Source organism: Macaca nemestrina, chromosome 8 (genome assembly GCF_043159975.1).
Source record: "Macaca nemestrina isolate mMacNem1 chromosome 8, mMacNem.hap1, whole genome shotgun sequence".
Classification (NCBI taxonomy): domain Eukaryota; kingdom Metazoa; phylum Chordata; class Mammalia; order Primates; family Cercopithecidae; genus Macaca; species Macaca nemestrina.
In genome coordinates, this window is record NC_092132.1 from 8128900 (window position 1) to 8149187 (window position 20288).

Genomic DNA, 20288 nt, shown 5'->3' on the forward strand with positions numbered 1-20288 from the left:
TTATTTTCTTTAAAATTTCCCTAAAACATGTTAAGTTGACGTCAAACTTGAGAGACAGAGAGAGAGAGAGAGATTAAACAGGTAAGTATCAGGAATAAAAAAAAGAGAACTTTATTACAGATCAATTGTCATAAAAAATATTAGAGTATAATGAGTAGCTTCATGTTAGCACACATGGATATCTAGATAAAAAATATGTTCCTTGAAAAGAAAACAGGTTATTAACACTGACAGAAGTACAAAAAATCTAAATAGTATTATAAATCTAAATACATTAATTTGTAGTTTAAAATCTTCTCACAAAGAAAAATCCAGGTACAGGTGTTTTTTCCACTCAACTTTAAATTGTGTTTGAGAATGCAATGGGCAAGGATAGTCTACACAAAATTGAAGAACAGCAGAACAAAATATTTCACTTCTCTCAACGTGAAGACATTTTAGAAAGTTATAGTAATCAGGACAGTGTTCTATCAGCACAAGCATAGACTCAATGTAGCAGATGGCTAATATAAACATAACTGATAAGAGAATTAAAAATTAGTGCCACTTATAAAAGATAAATAGCTTATTGTAAAGGTGGTATTATGGAACAGTAGGAAAGTACAAGGGTTCTCATATATGTTGCTGAGACAAGTGGATATAACACTGTAAAATATTACAGTAGACCCCCATCCCATACTAAAGGGAATTATAAAATGTGGCCTGATTCTATCTCTAAATGTGAAAGATAAAATGGATTATTTTTTAGATATTAATAGGGAAAAAAATTGAAATGGAAGAAAAAACAGCAGACATTAAATATCAATAAATAAGTCTCTACTAAAATCAATAACCTCTATTCATCAAAATATATTATCACGAAGTGATAACTAAAGCCACAAAGTTGGAGGAGGTATTTATGAACACCTACAATCAATGAAAGTTTCATAACTAGAATATACATAAAGAACACCTAGAAATCAATAAGAAAAAATAACTCCAACAATTAAAAATAGGAGGTGGGTAAAGCCATAAGCAGGCCTCTATCAAAAGAGGACATCCAAAGGGCCAATAAACAGTGCTTCCTCAAAGGAACATGAATAAAACTCACAAAGATTTGCCAAATTCATAAAAATAACCTAAAAGAGATAAAATGGCAAAACTAAGTGATATTTAGTTCAATGTATGTTAAAATAGACCAAAAAAAAAAAAAAAAAAAAAAAAAAAGGCCACAGTAATTTTGGGGTTTGAATTCAAGATAACGGTTATGTTGAGAAGTAGAGAAAGATTAGTATTTGGCAGGGGCACAAAATCAACTCTGAGGTGTTGGTGATGTTTTACTGGATACTAGTCACCAGATGTGTTCACTTTCTGACCATGCTTTGAGCTCTATATTTGAACTCTTTCCTGGATGTATATTTCAATAATTTCAATAAAACCTTTAAAAACCCCAATAAGAATAAAGAAAATGAGATAATTATTTATAGAGCGGAAACTTACACCAAAAAAAAAAAAATTCCATGAAAACATCACAAAAAATTATTTTATAACTTCGATGGAATGAAATTTTTTCTAAAAGTTAGAAATTTCGCTGAAGGAGAAAACGAAATCTTGAATAAACAAAGTACTCATTAAGGGAAGTGAGTTTCTAGGCATGACAAAATAACACCATTCAGACAGTATTCTCAATCCTGATTCACTTACTCATTTGCACTTATTTAGCAAGTTTCTACAGTCAATAATTTAAAATGTAATTTTCAAACTGGAATTAACTGTGTCTGTACCTATTTAGCGACAGTCTAGTCCACAATAGCATCTATAGGAGGGTTCTGGCTTCTTTAGGTTCCTCCAAGATTTTAATCTTTTCAAATTTGCAGTAGTAGCTTTCATCTAAGGTACACATCTGACTGCACATTTGACCTGGGTAGTGTTGCTAATTACCCTCCTTACTGAATAACAAAATGCTGTTGGAGGTGTGTTAATGTAATGTTGTAAAAAGAATGAGGTCAGGAATGAGATCAATCTGAGTGAAAATCTCAGCTCTGTAACATCTTAACATCAAGGATTTTTGGCAAGTTATATGATTATAGTAACTGACATTAGAGAGCTTACTAATCACCAAGCACTCACCTAAGAAATGCCATAAAGCTTTTTGTTTTGTCCTTGTAGCCACTCTATGAGTCATGTACAAGTTTTATTGAGATTTGACTGGTGAGATAAGCACAGGAAGCTTAAGATCTTACCTATAGTACTACTGATAAGTTTTGGAGCCCAGATTTTAATGTTTGCTGACTATTTAATGAACATATAATCATAACCACTAAGTTATGTTTTCTTCCTGTCTAGTTTACACAACTTTAAGCCTTAGTTTTCTCACTTAAAAATGAGGGATAATTTTATTTGCATGATAATCTTGTGTGGATGGCATTAAAAAGGTCACCAATGCCAAAGCATTTTCTACCAAGCTGGGCATATAAGCACATGCACTTGATACATATTTATTTTGAGACGGAGTCTCGCTCTGTTGCCAGGCTGGAGTGCAGCGGTGCGATCTCGGCTCACCGCAACCTATGACTCCCTGGTTTAAGCGATTCTCCTGCCTCAGCCTCTCGAGTAGCTGCGATTGTAGGCACGCACCACCATGCCCAGCTAATTTTTGTATTTTTAGTATAGACGAAGTTTCACCATGTTGGCCAGGATTGTCTTGATCTCCTGACCTCACGATCTGCCAGCTTTGGCCTCCCAAAGTGCTGGGATTACAGGCCTGAGCCACCGTGCCTGGCTCAGCTCATCTGTTTAACTGCTATTATGTGTTGCCCCATTTGGCTATGAATTTCTTCAGGGTATGGACTTTGCTTATCTGATTTTTAGACTCTAGTCACTGGCATTGTTTCCCACACAAATAATTGAAAAAATATTGAAATATTAGACCCCTGCTTTAAGAAGAAAACTCTACAATTAATATAGAGAATAGATTGTTTGGATATAAGGAATGGATAGCCTGACATAAAGATTTTTCTATACTAAATCATCTGATTTTAAAATAGTAAACGAATACATGAACAATTGAACACACAAGATGATATATCTTAGATGATATATCCCATGTCTGAAGTATCCTTAGATACCTCAGAGCCTATCTAAGTGTGTACAGACATGAGCAGCATTTCAAAGACAGGTCAGAAGGACGTGATGACAGATTTAAGACTTACGGCCATGAACGGAACGCCAGGGCGCTCTCAAGCATCACCTCTGGGTTCTCAATTATAATGTCAAATCAGGCTTTTGACAAATCAGGTGCCTGAATGTATTTTTCCTCCTAGTTGCCCACAGCTCATGGTGGTAAGACTTCAGAATTAAGTAAAACTTGAAGTGGCGTCTTCCTCTAGGCTGGGTGTCATCTCCAAGTGGAGATCTAAGCAGATTATACAAGCACAGTGACTGTATCAGCCCAGGTTTTTGCGAGGGCTTAGCATCTGCTTGAGTCTCAGTTAGAAAGTGATTTTTATTTCCTTTCTGAAGCTTTTCTAAAATGCTAAATTAACATAAATCGCTTTTTAAATCTAAAAGTATGAGTGGGATTTTTAAAATGTGTATTTTCTACCGTGCATGGTAGCCATAAATAGGCTGTAGCATCCAGCTTTCAAGTTCCTGACTAAGCCCATGTGTGTTGTGATAATCCCATTGGAGCAGCAAAGCCACAAACTGAAAAGAGAAAAGCAAATGTTTATGGGTCAAGAATTCTGCTAGTGGGTACCCTGGAGAACATGAGACCGGTTTTACTGTGCAATTCTTCTACCTTAGAAATCTTCGTGCTCTCTCCCAGTAATTGAGAGCCACTGCAGTGCTAATTCCTTGGATACCATCAATATTACCTATGACTGTAGGTTAGAAGATCAGGTCCTTCCCTACCGATTACCCATTGGAATGAGTCTCAGGAAGTACATTGGATATGTTCAATGGACAGCATCCACGTTGTCATCTTGCTCTGCTATTTTTAATGTAATAAAGGCTGGAAAGCAAAGTCAACTTTTCTTGGCTCTATTGCAACCAGGCATCCGACACAAATTTGGCTCTACAAATTACATTCACTTGAGTGATTTAAAAGAGAGGAGTGAAGAGGAGGCTGTCTTCCTGCTGTAATTTCTGGCAGAATGTCAAGTTTTGGCCACGTGGCTACCAAGAAGTGGTTGCTGCAGTAGTGATGGCAGCTGTATCAGCCACTTTTGCATCCCCCAGCACCTACGGCAGAATGTATTCTAAGCTTAACTGTTGCAAGCTCCTCCAGTCTTTCCAGGATTCCATAAACATATAATTCCTTGTGTTAATTTACATTCTATTTAAAATACTTACAGGGGTTTCTGTTCCCTACAGTGAGCCCAGATTGCTAAAGCAAGTCTCTCTCTGAGGCCGCAGTTAATTTATCCCTTTAGTGAGACTAATGAAATGATTAAATGCCAGGCCTCAGAAGAAATTATTCCTTGAGTTTCATATTTTATATTATTTTTCTTTCAAACACAGGTTGGAAAATCAAAACCTGTAGACAAGTTTTCCCTCAGTATGTAATCCAAATGCTGTCAAATTAGAAATGAAATGTGTCTTGAAAACATTCAACTAAATGTTATATATTTTAAAATATCTGTTGTATGCCAAGCAGTACACCAGGTGGTGCTTATGTAATCACGAGCTAGATATATTCATTGACTTCAAGGAGCTCACCCTTTGTAAGGAGGGATAGAGAAACATGCAATTTCAATGCAATGTCACAGAGATGCAACGATGACAGGCAAAGGTTTTGACGAAAGCAAAGCTGAGTGGCACTGATCCCACCTGGGAAATGAGATTTCATGGAAAGCTCAGAGGTAGTGGTGTCTGATTGTAGCCATGATCAAAAAAAGTTAGGAATAAGTTACATAGCACTGTTGGCTGACTACTCCACAATATCTCCCCATTCCTCCAAACTGACCATTCCCACCTCCCACCATGGAGTTAAAACGCCATAGGTTTGCATTAATAACCGCTTTTCCAGTTATTTTATGGGCACGTGACACAATTCTGGCAAAGATACCTGAGGAAACATCTCAGGAGTGGTTCATGGGACTGTTTCCCTCCTAATAAAAACAATGGCACATGCAGGTTTAGTCCCATTGTGTCTTCCTAGTCTTACATGCTGTTGTCTGAGAATGTGATGTTTGGTGCTGTGTCAACAGCCTCAATACCTCCCGAGTGTATTAAAGTCTCTGAGCAAGGTCCTACAAGGTGAACTATTTTTCTGTAACAACTTGTCTTCAGAAATCTCTGAAGAGCGGCCTGACCGCCTGCTCATCTTCTCCAAGATATCAAATGCTGATCAGGCTCCACTGTCACCTGTGGGCATTCATCTTCCCATAAATGAAGGATGCAAATGAACAAAAGGAGATCATATGCAATTTTCCTTTCCCCTACTTCTCTCCAGTTTTGTCATCAGAATCAATAAAGTGACCAACAGGAAGCATTTTACCTTCTAAAGTATCCATTTGCTTCTGCCTTTGTTAATCATAGACTTCTCAATAACTTTGGCATCATTTATCTTTTTCAGGAGATGTGTCATTAATCACTTGTGCATTCAGACTCAGGAAATTCTAGAAATTCCAAGGAGAATAGTCATATTGAGACTCTGCCTTTTGGGATTTCCAAGCAAAGATATCAGTTTTGGGAATTCCAAGGGTGGCACAAAAATCATCTCTGCTATAGGGCTTCTCAGATTATAAATTTACTAGGAGAGCAGAGAGCAGTAGAGTAACATTTTGACGCTGTTGTTGTTGTTGTTTACATAGGGCTGATTTTGGGTATTTCAGAGAAACCCCACTGTAGGGTTTTACCTTGAACTAACATCTAACTTGGACCAAGTACATGTCACTAACGTATTTTAAAAATTTCTCCCATAGCGAAGAGGAAAGTGGGCAAATTGAGACAACATATTATGAGAATTAACAGGCAGAAGGCTGATGTATTGGTCTGTCTGTCTTGCATTAAAATAGAAATAGATTCTCACCCAAATGCCTGCCTTGTGTGTATATTTATCACAAAAACCCACAGTGAGTTTTGATGGCTCCATTTACAATACCTGTCCCAGGCAGCTATTTTTTTCTCTCTACTTTTTTTTCTCTTCTGTTGACAAGAGATTTTGGGAGAAGGTTCCTTTTAGTCATTACTTTTCCAGAGCAGTCAGTATTGCCTCAGGAAAAAAATACTCCGAATATAACAAATCAGGTTTCATAGTGGGTTTGTGACAGTTCAGGCAGAAAGCAGATTTGTATGAAGTTTGGAATAATTGCTGATGGAGATCCTGCTTTGGAAAATTAGAACAAAGTTAGAGAACTTAACCTTGCTGTGGCAGGAGGGCCCAAGTGGACAGGTGTTTAAGACAAATCTTCAAGCATCATTTCAGTTAGTGTAACACCTTCTTTGACCTGATCCACCAGTGATTCTCCTGCCATGTGGACCAGCGCTGATAAACCAGGAGGCTTCTGAGATGACCACCTTCTTTTTCTTCCTTATAACTTGAATGCCACGTCCTGACTTTCACACATGCTTTCCCGAGCAAAATACTTTGGACTGCATAACCAGAATCAAATGCCTCTCCTTTTCTTTGCCCAAAGAACTCCTAACCACGTTTTAAGAGTCTGCTTTCATAACCAATTCTGGAAACACGACTTGACCCCAGAAGACCCACCTCTGTGTTTTTTGTGCTTTCCTTGTCAAGGTTGAGCTCACTGAGTGCAAACGCTGGGAGACTTCTCTTTCTGGCAACGTGGCTGGGTTGTAGGAGTACCCTGAGGGTCACATTCAGAAACTTTGACTCCAAAATGCTTTCTATTTTATTACTCCAAAGCACAGTTTAATATTGTCGTTAACTACCTTATTAACAGTCAATGATTCCTCATTGCTCCTTAGTCCTTAAGCTATTTACTTGTTTGTTTATTTATTTATTTATTTATTTATTTATTTATTTATTGAGACTGAGTCTTGCTCTGTCTCCCAGGCTGGAGTGCAGTGGCGCAATTTAGGCTCACTGCAACCTCCACCTCCCGGGTTCAAGCAATTCTCATACCTCAGCCTCCCCAGTAGCTGGGATTACAGTAACCCACCACCACACCCAGCTAATTTTTGTGTGTATGCATCTATTTTATTATTATTATTTTTTTAGTAGAGATGGGGTTTCACCATGTTGGTCAGGCTGGTCTCAAACTCCTGACCTCAAGTGATCTGCCCAGCTTGGCTTCTCAAAGTGTTGGGATTACAGGCGTGAGCCACCGTGCCTAGCCCCTAAGCTGTTTATTGTGGGGACAAAGGTCTCTGGGAGTTTTGCTCTGCTGTAACTAGTCTCAATCTCACAATTCTCCATTTTCTTAGCACCACCTGGAAAGCAACTGCTTCAGTTAGACTGATATCATTAATCTCAGGGCTAATTGTGCATGTACTTTCTTCTTTGTGTTGCTCACATAATAGAATGCACAGAACATTCCTTACTTTCTTTTCCCTCTTTCAACTCTTTCAGTACCTATGTTCCCTGTCCCATCATATCTCCAATACTTTCTACCCTGTTTAAAACACCAGTGAATCTATCTTCCCATCTAGTCATTCTATTTCTAATCTTGTTACTTGTCACCATTACTTTTTACAAATTGAAACCAGAGTAATTTTTTACAAATCTGTAAAGAGTATTATGGTTGACAATAAATATCTAATACGTGTTGGCCAGTGTCTTTAGCATTAAAAGGAAAGTTTAATGCATGTGTTTAGTAGTTCTATGTTTATATAGAAATTTGCAAACTTCACAAATTAGACTCGTGTAATTCCCTCCCTTAATTTTGCAGCACCAGAAAATAGGATGGTAAGTATATTCACAGTGGAAAGATACAGAATTTAGTGCTCAGGATGAGTCAGAATGCAGTTAATCCAAGCCGTGTGCCACATGCTCCTTCCCAAAAGCCATGGTAACCGCCCCAGGCAAGGCATTTCCAGGATAATTTTTCTAATTGATTTGTCACATGTCATCAGGGTGCTCGTGCGGTTGAAATATCATTAGCGAATGTCCTTGACTTGCTTTCCAAAATAAGCCCACAATTAGAAACTCCAACACGGAAGAGCATTCACTGAGAGAAATTTTTAGAAGTGCACTTGGTGTGCTTAGGGAAGTGGATGGTAACTTTGCATTGAAATCACCAGTTTCTTTAAGCCTCTGATTTCTATGCTAGAACAGGCACTTATAAAAAGGCAGCATTAATTTTCTAAATGTTACAAAAGGGCAAGCGAATAGCTCTTGTTAGTGGTTTCTCATAATCGCTTATCCATCTCTCTATCATTTTCTATTCATTGCTAAGAAAAGCAAAGAGAACAGAGAATAATGTACGTGCCGGGGCTTGGACTAAGCACTATGCAATTGTCTCAACAATTCTAAAAGGTGGGTTTTACTGCAAAGTGTTAGAGTGAAGCTCAGAGAGGTTAAGGACTTGTTCAAAGTCACTCAGCCTGGAGGGGTCAGCGCTCTGGTTACAGATAGATCTGTCTGATGCCAGACCAAACACTTTCCACTACACCTTACCACATCCTAGAACTAACTCGAATATACCATACTCAATATCAGGCCTTCCTCTTATCTCAGTTTCTTTTCTCATGCTGCTTTTCCCGTAATAATCTCCTGTGGGACCATGTAAAGATTTGAAACCAAATTTCAGCCTTGTTTAAAAAAAAAAAAAAAAAAACTCAAAATAATAAGGTTTGACTCCATCAATACCATTGATATGTTTTATACTTAATTTACATAAATTAGTATGGATACTATATAATTTTTCAAAATCAGTCTATTTGACTTTCACATTTTAGGTGAAGTCTTGGTTAGGAAAGAAGAGAATGTAAAGGAAAAATGGACATTTCCCAACCTTAGGTGATGGTGTGGAAGAGAAGACAGAGGAGAGCAAGAAAGTTAGTAGCTAGGGCCTTCATTCCTTCTGTTTCCTTCCACATGCTCCCTTGATGGCCCTTGGAGAACCTTCACCTTTACCTGGTCATGGTGCCCAGCATGGTGTGGGAACAATGGAAGTGATGACTGGAGAGACTGGCTGGAGTAGATTTCCTGGATGCCTAGAATGATTAACAATGCAGGCATGTACATCAGGTTTTCAGAACAGCCAGGGAAGAGTTTGAGGTGTTGAAGGAAGTGTTGAAGACTGACGACCTCAGGTCAAAGTGAAGAGATCACAATGTAAAAAGACTTCAAGATCAAGGCATATGGCTAGTTCTATGAACACCAGTCCTGGGTATTAGAACACCACTACAAAGGGCCAACAGCACACCCCATCTTCCATGGGGAAGTCCACAGAGGAGCCCGGAGCAGCCATTCCACAGCAAACAAAAGCTGGGATCCCGAGGAAGCACCAGAGATGAGCAGCCTTCTTCTTTCCTCCATCACAAGAAGAAGCCACCATCGAAGGATGGGGAGGGAGAAAGGGTTGGATTTTTGAGAGACTGTTTCTAAAAAAATGATTAAGTGATAAACTTTGATTCATTTTTATCAAAATATATGAAATCTAAGTATTTCTCTACTACGCAGAGGATAAGACTTGTGAAGAAGATCAGATTAAATGCAAAATAAATTTGTTTTTATTTATTTATACGTTTGAGTAAATTGTGAGTAAATGTGTGACCCTAATAAATAAATCTAACATTATTTAGCTTTGAGAAAGTCTTAAGCCATTTTTGTGGTAACTGCTGCTTCCTGCCTCTCCCCTGGCCTTGAAATCACCTGAAAAACTGTAAAACAGAAATGTGTACTTCATTTGGGGGGTCAGCGTTGGTCAATTTATAGATTGACCATGTTTTAGGCACAACACAGACCTAGCACAGTGCCCACCCTTTTGTAAAAGCTCAGCAAATAGAGACAGACTGATTAGCACTGATTCCTGCCCACTACCTCTCACTGGATTACAAGATCAGAGCCATCAACTGCGCTGCTCTGTTAAAGGGAGGGCCCCTTCTCTGGCTGAAGAAGGCTCCAGTGGGGGTAAAGATGACAATTAGCATAGATGACCCCTTGCCTAAGTCTCTGCTGAGTTGAACTGAACTCCATGGAACGTTTAATCCCAATTAGTCCTCCACACGCAACACACACAGGTCCCTGATAGTATATATCCAAACTCATAAACTATATGATATAGTCAATCGCAGCAAGTATGACAGTAATCAGGAATTACACATTGCATTTATAAATTGTTTTTGAATCTTCATCTGATTGCATTCTCTTCATCTCCCTGTGAGATATACGGAACACTTCATTGCATATCTTATTATCCCATTTTACAGAGGAGAACCTGTAAGAAATCTAGTTAAACTTGATTATTTAATGATATTGACTATTTCTTGAAAGTCTGGAGACATCCAAGGGTGAGGTGCTGGGCTCTCAGGGCTTCCGCCATAACTATCCTTTAATGCATCTCCACTGGGAAATGTCATTCCAATTCTCCCCTCACTGTTCTGTTCCTTGGACTGCAATCCCTGCTAGGCCAATTTGCTTTCCATTATGCAAGAGTCTATGATAATTATGTTTATCCACCTTTTTACCAACCAAGGGAAGACTAGATCATGGAAATCAAAACCAAGCAAAGCAGCAAAGGGAACTGGAGTCCAGGTCTGGGTTTGTGTTCACGAACCTAGGTGAATTGTGCTCATAAACTCTAGGAATTTCTGGGGCTAGGGTCCAGACAAGTCACTAGAGTTTATTTTGAGAGTCAGCCTGCATATCAAGCCTCAACTCTTGGTCTTATGTTCATGCCACTGGTTCTATTGACTCCCACCCATTAATAATGATAATCATAGGTGATGCTATCAGTAATGACTGCAACATTTCAAAGGAGGGAACTCTCCACACTGCCACTGACAAGCTGACACACTCAGAATCATTACATGAAGGGGAAAAATCCTTGCTCTAGTTGGAGGACCAGGGAAATAAGAGAACTCAGAAGCTGGTGGGAAGGAGGCTGGTAACATTGTGGTTTAGTGAGATTGCGAAGTGTGTCTTCCAGACACAGGGCATTATCTCACTTGAGCAGAATGAGCTCAAATAAAAAATGATAGAGTATTTTTTTCTTCTATGGTTTAATTTTCCATGTTATTTTCATGTTAAGACAAAAAATATCTACAGCTGGCACCTCCTGAGTTATTTTACATGATCAAACCAATGGATTATGCTTATGAAATGGAAAGTGTTGACACAAATTAAAACAGAGAGAGAAATTTTCTTTTCTAAAGTTGCACTTTCAATGTTAATTCATTAGATATAATGTGGCATAGGACATAGAGGCTGTGTTCTATCTGGAATTTTTACATACCCTAAAGGAATAATTTAGGATATTGATTTAACAGCTCATTCAGCCCATAGGCTGCATATTGAGTACCTACTATGTGCCAGGTACTTTGGGAATTAACACATGAGAAGCACAGAAAATTATTTTTGTGATGAGTAAATAAATGCTCTTATAGAGCCTGGAAACACTGTGGTGTACTCAGCACCAGCAACATAAGAGTTATCTCTTTGCATGTTTGCACCTTTCACCAGCGTATATGTTTCTCTGGGACAGAGAACTTTCATCTTCTACAATTGATATTTCTGTCACAACTCAGGGATGAGTACACAGTAGAAAACACAGTTGATCTCAAACTTCCTGGTAACTAAGGTAAAAGAGAAACATTATTGATAACAATAATATTACAATAGTATATACATTTATTGAGCCCTACCTGCATGCCAGGAATTCTTGACACCCTTGTAATATTTGTTCTACTGTTACCACTATTTTTCATGTCAGAAAACTGAGCCTTTGAGTATGTATAATGTGCCCCAAATAACAGAACTAGTAAGTGATAAAACTGGGATTTAAATTGTGGTTATTCATACATATTGTGCTCATTACCTACATAATCAGCACATTTTAACTCTGCCTTTTCAGGGATCGCCTATCTTATGAAAGAAATTATGACTTCAAATATGATTAAAAAATACAAAGCACGATACTCTATGCAGTGTAACAGACAAACAGAAGAATCAAAGAATTGCCCTTTCCCTAAATGATTTTGTTCCCGCACATCTCTCCATAGGCATTCAGGGTGAGATCTTTTTCTTGAGTTATTCCAGTCATCAATCTAGAGAATTCTATTGTGCCTGCCCACTCAATCAGTGGCAGCTCGTTGCAAGAAATTTACAGTGATGTCAGCTTCTTTAAATTGATGATTGGAAAAAGTAGATGGATCTCAAACTCCCAGACAGTATCTGATGACCTAAATTAACTGTCACCTGGTTCTGCATTATGGATGGAAACTTGGTGTGACCTTGAGATATGGCCAACAGGAGATGGGCTGAAGTCTGTCTGGGGGCAGTGGCTGTCAAGACCCAAACGTGTTGAGTGACCGATTGATCTGAATAGGACTTTCCTATAAATTCTCAATCTTTTCTTTATGGTTCATGAAGTCCATTACAATTGGAATGTCGTTTTCTCTTTTCCCCAAATTCCCACTTGGTGCCATATTCTGTACTTGTAAATGTTGCTATTCGAATTCCCACTCTCATCATTGGCATTCTGTCTACCTCCTCCCACTGCTCATCTGTCTCTTTGATGCCCTTTTTGTTTCTACATTAATTTTCATATTAGAGTTGAGACTCTGGACTGCTTTGAGCCTTCTCTCTTTTTTTATTCATGTTTTCATTGTGTTTCTAAGTCAATAGCATTCAATCCTATCTCTATTCAAACGACATGAAAAATTGTAAAAATAGTTCATTCATCCTCCATTGTAAACCAATTAAATAAAAATGTCTGGAAGTGGAGACTGACATTTGATATTTTGCGTAAGTCCCTTATTTGCTGTTCAGTCCTAGGTGAAGTCATTCATTCCCACATCTCCAAATTCCTCCTTTGAGCTGATAACTTATAGCTGTATTTCCAGTTTTCTTTTCTGAGGTTCAGGTACGTATATCCAACTACTTGTTTGAAGCTTTCAACTAAATGTCCAATAGGCATCTACAATTCATTATGTCAAAAACCTGAATACTCAATGTATTCTCCAAACCTAAGTCATCAAAGCAAGGGAGGTCTAAGTCTCTGTTATTTGCAGGCTGTAGCTTTGAGTAAGTTACTTACATTTTAGTCTCTTCAACAGTGAGATGATTACAGCAATATCTGCCTGAAAATGAGTTGAATTAATAATGCATGTAAAGTTCTTGCCATAAAACACAAGCTGCATTGACATCAAGAAATGATTGCTTTTTCTGTTAACATATTGTAAGCCTCACAAGAGAGTACTAATATCTATCATTTCTAGCACGGTATCACCAACGACAAACACCTGGCCTGACACATCATAAACACTCAATAAATATTTGTTGAATAATTACATTTCTGTGTTTCAAAGTATCAAGAATTTGAGGAAGAAACCAATGAAAAAAACAGAGAGGAAAGTATAGAGGACACCATGTCAGAACAGGTTAGCAATGAGGCCATTTGCTCATGGATGGGAACCCCAGTCTGTTGCCTATACCTAGGTCTTTCTAGTTTCCAGTACCATGACCTCTGAAAAGGTTACTTTTATACATTACCATATTATCAAGACATTTACCAGGCCGCAGGTTTCCCGAGGAGTTCCTAAATGTATATGTACAGGATTAGCAATATATGCCTTTCATGCATATTACATTCAATCTTCCCACAAACTTTATGAAATAAATTATATCATAATTTTCATTTTATAGACTCAGAAATACGAAATATTTTATCCAAGGTCACAATCTGGAGCTGGAACTAAGAAATGTAATAATCCCAAACCCCCGATCTTAACTATCATAATATAGTAAATGGAACACAATAATTGAGTGAGATACATCTGGGGATAAATTGGGCGAACTGAAGTCCAATCTAATTTAAATCTAAATCTGTAATCATAAGTGAATTCAAGAAGCAGCCATTGGTCCATTATTTACAAAACCATGATAATAAAGTTATCTGAGGTTTATTTTCTCACTGTCTTTTGAAGAAAAACACACTGAATTGTTTTTTTTTCTTTCTAATTAAAGTCTAATTAGCAGCCAAATCATCTGGTCAAAACAGGCAAGAAGGATGGGCACCCCTTGTTTAATTAAAATACAGGCCCTCTTTGTGCTGGTAGCAGACTCTTGAAGGCTCTTAATCCTTTGGTGGAGGCTTTGTTTGCACAGTTGAGATTAAAAATTGGACATTTTAAAAAGAGCTTCACATTAAACCTAAGCAATCATTTGGATACTATTAATGTTTCTGGTCTGCCTTTCTTTGTTTTGGAGACTGTATTATGCACATGGAATCCCAGTTCAAGGATTAATCTAAATTGGCTTTGTTATAGTAGATGACAGCACAGGGGTTTGTTCAAAATTAGCTTGTGCCTTCTGAGGCAGAGTCAGTTATGCACAGCTCCTCGGGGATCACCTCCAACAATCTCCACCAGCACTTATACCTCTAGCTGTTCATAGCCAGAGTTGTCTGCATAGACAGAAACTGCACAATGGGGCCATGAATATCTGAGCAAGGAGGCTGCTGCGGCCTTAGACAATTGCACCTTGTTTTAGTACGATATAAATCAACATCTCTGTGATAAAGAATGTAACATCTTAGCCAGGCGCAGTGGCTCACGCCTGTAATCCCAGCACTTTGGGAGGCTGAGGCGGGTGGATCACAAGGTCAGGAGATCGAGACCATCCTGGCTAACACGGTGAAACCCCGTCTCTACTAAAAATACAAAAAATTAGCTGGGCATGGTAGCGGGCACCTGTGGTCCCAGCTACTTGGAAGGCTGAGGCAGGAGAATGGCATGAACCCGGGAGGCGGAGCTTGCAGTGAGCCGAGATGGCGCCACTGCACTCCAGCCTGGGCGACAGAGCGAGACTCCGTCTCAAAAAAAAAAAAAAAAAAAAGAATATAACATCTTCATGCTTGGGGACCGACTGCTGCTCTCTCCCTTCTGCTGCCCTCACCCCCAAATCACAGTGCTTTACCTCTTCATTGAGCAGGATTATTTCTTCTTCTTGGCCTCCTCTCCTCAACAACTATGTCCAGCTGTTTTTATTATAGCTTCCTGGATCATGTCCCCCTCAAGTTACACAGCCTTCCAGCTTTTACTAGCCATGTTCCATTAAAAAAGTCTACCACTCCCCATTCATTGAGATTTCCAGAATATGTTATACACATCTGCACTAAATGGAGAGCAAGTGCATTTATACTCACAAAAATATGTGAAATTCCAGGATTAATAACTTAAAAGCAGTCACTGCACTATTACATCATCTTGGCAATTTAATCGTTTTATCTAAAATGACTGGTGCTCTGATTCTTGAAGCATCCAGTGCAGAAAAGGCTCTATAAATAAATGTGTGCGTTCTCCTTCCCTCTTTGACTCCTTCTGAGTGCCAAAATTATTTCACCATTTTTTCCCCAGTTTTTCAGACCCAAATCCTTGGGAGTCTTTTTTGGTTTTAATAAGTGAACATTATTTTTTAAGGACAGTTGTAGTTTTACAGAAAATCTGAGGAAATTGTGCAGAGAGTTCCCATATACAACTCCCCCCTCCCACAACCGGTTTTCCCTTTTATTAATTTCTTGCATAAGTGTGCTACATTTGTTAAAATTAATTAACCAATAGTGACGCATTATTATTAACTAAAGCCTGTAGTTTAAGTTTCACTCTGTGTTACACAGTTCAATGCGTTTTGACAAATGTGTAATGGTGTGTATCCCTAAAAGTGTCATACAGAGTCTTTTCCCTGCCCTAAAAATTCTCTACGCACCATCTATTGATGCTTCTCTCAGGACCTGAGGTAATTCGATTTTTAGTATAAGTTTTATGTTAATCTGGCTAGAAGTTGGGCCGTGTTTAATGTCTGCCGTAGCTATAGATGCCAGAGGCTTCAGCTTTTTGTATTTTTTGTTTATTCCTTTTTCTGTCCCAGAAATAAAGAGGCTATTTTTTCTGATCATCATCACCATGAAAATCTGGTAGGGCTTCTGCAGGTAAAACCTGGGAAATGTGTGTAAGCCTCCCTAAGATTGGTTCCCCGGGAGTTTTGAAGTCTCCAACTACCGCACTCTTAGGTGTACGCATTTGTAAAAATTACCTTTACATATACTCAGCAGTTCCTAGGGCGAGAAGCTACTGTTACAGGTAAGCTGATCTTAGCTGTTATTCTGTGTGCCCATCTGCCTCCCTAGATTTAGGGCGATTGTTTGCCCAGTGATCTCAATTTTCCGATGAATCTAAGAAAGTTAGTTGATTTTCACTTTGTTCAGTTGTGTTTTTCTTGTTAGGAGAACAGGTAGGATGACTTCCAAGCTCTTTATCTGTCAGAACTAAAACCTAAAAGATCCCCTTGAGTATTTTTAATTCCTTTCTTATCACCATACTTTGCCTTTCAACCTAACTCATTTATTCACGCAACAATTTTTGTGCTGCTACATGTACGGCATTTACTGTCTAGTAATTCAGCAGCACAAAGCTGACAAAGTCCTTGTTCTCATGGGACCTAAATTTCATTTGACAATGAATAATACAGTAGGAAATAAATAAACAAGTTTTTCAGAGCAATAATGTTTATAAAACAGCAGAATAATATGAGAGCGGGTGATCAGGTGAAAGCAGAAGTAATTTAGTCTGGACAGTCTGGGAAGAAGTATTTTCAATGTTGCAGTTCACTGAGAACTGAAAAGTTGTGAGCTATGGTGTAATCTAGAGGAAGAGCCTTCCAGGGAGAATGAATCCCAACTACAAGGGCCCTAAGGTTAGAACATGTTCAATGATTCAAAAACACAGGAAACACCACCATAACTGAAATCCACTGAGCACAACAGGGTCTGCCATGACATGCACCTGAAGAGGAGACATAATGGCACAGAAAAAGGCAAGCCTTGAAGGTTATGACAGCACTTTGGGTTTTATTCTAAGTCATTTGGAAAGTCATTGGAGTAGATATACATTGTATTAATCCATTTTCATGCTGCAGGTAAAGACATTCCTGAGACTGGGTGATTTATAAAGAAAAAGAGGTTTATGGACTCACAGTTCTACGTGGCTGGGGTGACCTCACAATCATGGCAGAAGGTGAAAGGCACATCTTACATGGCAGCAAACAAGAGAGAATGAGAGAGCCAGGTGAAAGGGGTTTCCCCTTATAAAACCATCAAATTTCATGAGACTTATTCACAACCATGATAAGAGTATAGCGGGAAACTGCCTCCATGATTCAATTATCTTTCACTAGGTCCTCCCACAACACATGGGAATTATGGAAGCTACAATTCAAGATGAGATTTGGGTGGGGACACAGGAAAACTATATCAGACATTTCACATGATGTGTTTCTATTCATGTCTATACGCAATGGACAATAGTCAGTTTTATATATGGATGTAAGAGGTCATGGTGGCCAGGATCAGGATGATAGCATTGAAAGAAAGGAGACATGGATGGAGGTGGTAACTCTGGCATATCCTTAAAAGCAGAAGATTCAGAGCATAGGTTTTGATGGGTGGGGTGGAGGTGGGGAAAGGAATAGAAGATCAAGGAGATCTTATAGATTTTTGTTTGATTATGTTGTGTGTTGGTCAGATTCTGGCTATATTTTGAAGGTAGAAACAAGAAAATTTCCTGATAAACTGAAAGTGAGGCACCCAAGAAAGAGAGAAAGAAAATGACTGGAATGAACGTGCTATCAATTGAGGTGTGGGAAGCCATACATGGCTTTTCTTCCCCTGTTCTGACACATAAAGTGTTGATAATTAATTAATCAATTCTTTTATGTTGTATTTGCATTCAGGAAAACCTAATATACATAGAATATAGTAAAAGCAGAGAATAAGTCTGATTTGGTATGGTGATCTATCACTATCAAAAAGTCAAAACAATCACATCTTTAGTTGAAGCTTGACAATGTTTTGTGAATGTTTTGGGCAATGGGAGTTCACTGCTTACGGAGCAGAGCTCCCCCTGTAGGAACTTTGACTTGTCAATTGATGAGAAGTCTAACAATCACTAGACTTTCTACATAAATTAAAAATTAATTATTTGCAAATATGCCCAACTGTCAAATGATATAATTAACTATCATTCAAATTTTTGTACATTAATAAAATAAGGGAACTGTCACATATAAAACAGTCAGACCCCCCAAAATAACCCTTGATTACACAGTAATAAGGCCCTCACTCACTCCACTATAAAACTACAGAAATGTCTTTATATTTATTGTTACACTTACTACATTAAATAGAAAGAAGTTTATATATGTCTGCCTCCCGCTGCATCAGCAGTTCTTTAAAAATATGGCAAAGTGGACCATTCTTTGGAATACCCAAAGAAAGCTTTGAATATATTTTCCAAATATACACGCCTATACACACGAACATCTAATTTAGCAAATAATTGCATGGCTGGCCTCCTAAAGACCATCTGTGGAACTTTGATGGGGTCATCTGATACATTGCAGGACATGGCTTTTTCTGTGTTTCAATCTGATCCACATTAGACTAAAATACTACTTGTGGAAGTAACAGAGGCTGCATCTGTGCTTTAGAAACTATACTTTGGAGTCTGGGAATTCAAACTTCTGTAGAGTAAGGTCATTGTATCTTCAACTCCCTCTATAGCTCCTGATCCTCATACAGAGACTCTGATACTTGCTAAAAGAAGAAATAGAAACACACTGAAAAACACCAAAATGCTAGTCAATGAATGACAAACATCATTGGATTACTCTTATGTAACACACCTAATATAGTCAAAGTTGTAGGAATACACAATAGAATGTTGTTTACCAGGGGATGGGGGAAGGGAATAGGGAGGGTTGTTGTTTAATAGGTATAAAGTTGCAGTTACACAAGGTGAGTAAGTTCCAGACATCTGCTGAAGTATAGGATGTTTAAAAAAATTTGTTAAGAGGGTGGATTTCATGTTAACTACTTTCACAAAAATAAAAATTAAATAAACAAAAAAGGCAAAAAAAAAAAAAAAAAGAAAAAAGTTTACAAAGCTAAACAAGGAAACTTTTGGAAGTGATAGATATGTTTATTACCTGGATTTTGGTTATATTAACATGAGTGTGTACCTATGCCTAAACACACAAAAGTGTGTACATTAGTCATATGCAGTTTTTGTTATACCAATTATACCTGAATAAAGTTGTGAAAAAAAGACACTTGTCCTGAGAAGTTAAATTTTCACTTAAAAGTAGAAATCCTTGTTGAATCTTCCAATAGCATAGACTATATGGTTGGTGCTACTTTATTCCACCTAAGAGTTCTTGTTATGCTCCATATTTATATATTCTTAGTGAATGGTATTCAAATTTTAGTGTATTTGTTATTCAGGGAATTTTTATTACATTAGGCATAACTTGAATGATGTTATTGTATAATATAATGAGAAAAATAGACCAGCAAGGAACAATAGGGCCTGCAGAAGGAAATAAGTGCTGAATAGAAAACCAATGAGATGCTTGGGAAGCATCAGAGAAAATAATTAGTTCTCATTAAGAAGTCAAAGGAGAGTTTATTGAATTGTTACATGATATGTCATTTGCCTTTCTTTCTGGGTTCAACTCTCACCACCACCCTTGCTATTAGTCAGAATAGGACAACTTTATGCTTCAGTGACAAACAATTCCTCAGTCTCAATGGCTTAACAAAAAGCACCACCTAACAACACAATTTACATGAATTCTGTTGTAGATGACTCTCTTTGCAATGGTCCTTCGCGTGGTGACTCAACAAACTAACCTGCCTTAACCTTTTGATACCTTCATTTCGAAGGCTCTCATGCTCACTGCCTTAGGGGAAGAAATGTACTGAAGAAATATATGGAAAAGGGGCTTTTCAAAGTCACAGTTCAGGTAGAGCACATGTTACTCCTGCTCAGATTTTATGGGTTAGAAATAGTCATGTGGTTCTTTCGGATTGCAAGGAGACTGGGAAGTGGTTGTCCACATGCCAAAAATAGAGAACTGATACAGGATGTGATGAGCCAAGCACTGCCCCTTCCACACCCACTCTCATCATGATTCTAGTCTCACCATGACACTTAGATTCCTCGAACATACCCAAGACATATGTTACTTTGTTACCCACTATGCATATTTCCTTGGAATTGTCAGAAGATACTCTGGGTGGTATATACTGTCCCCCTAAACACTTGGCTACCCTTTAATGTATCTGTTCCAGTGCCACCCTTCTTTCCCTTTCCACCTTGGAAACGTTGGTTATTTCTAC

The 20288-nt window shown here is 38.2% G+C and overlaps 1 long non-coding RNA gene across 2 annotated transcripts in view; it reads right to left on the bottom strand.

Moving 5' to 3' along the window:
* The window catches only part of LOC105488264 (uncharacterized), a 266981-nt gene that overhangs the window by 15606 nt on the left and 231087 nt on the right, over positions 1-20288 (bottom strand). The gene's annotated exons all lie outside the window — the stretch shown is intronic.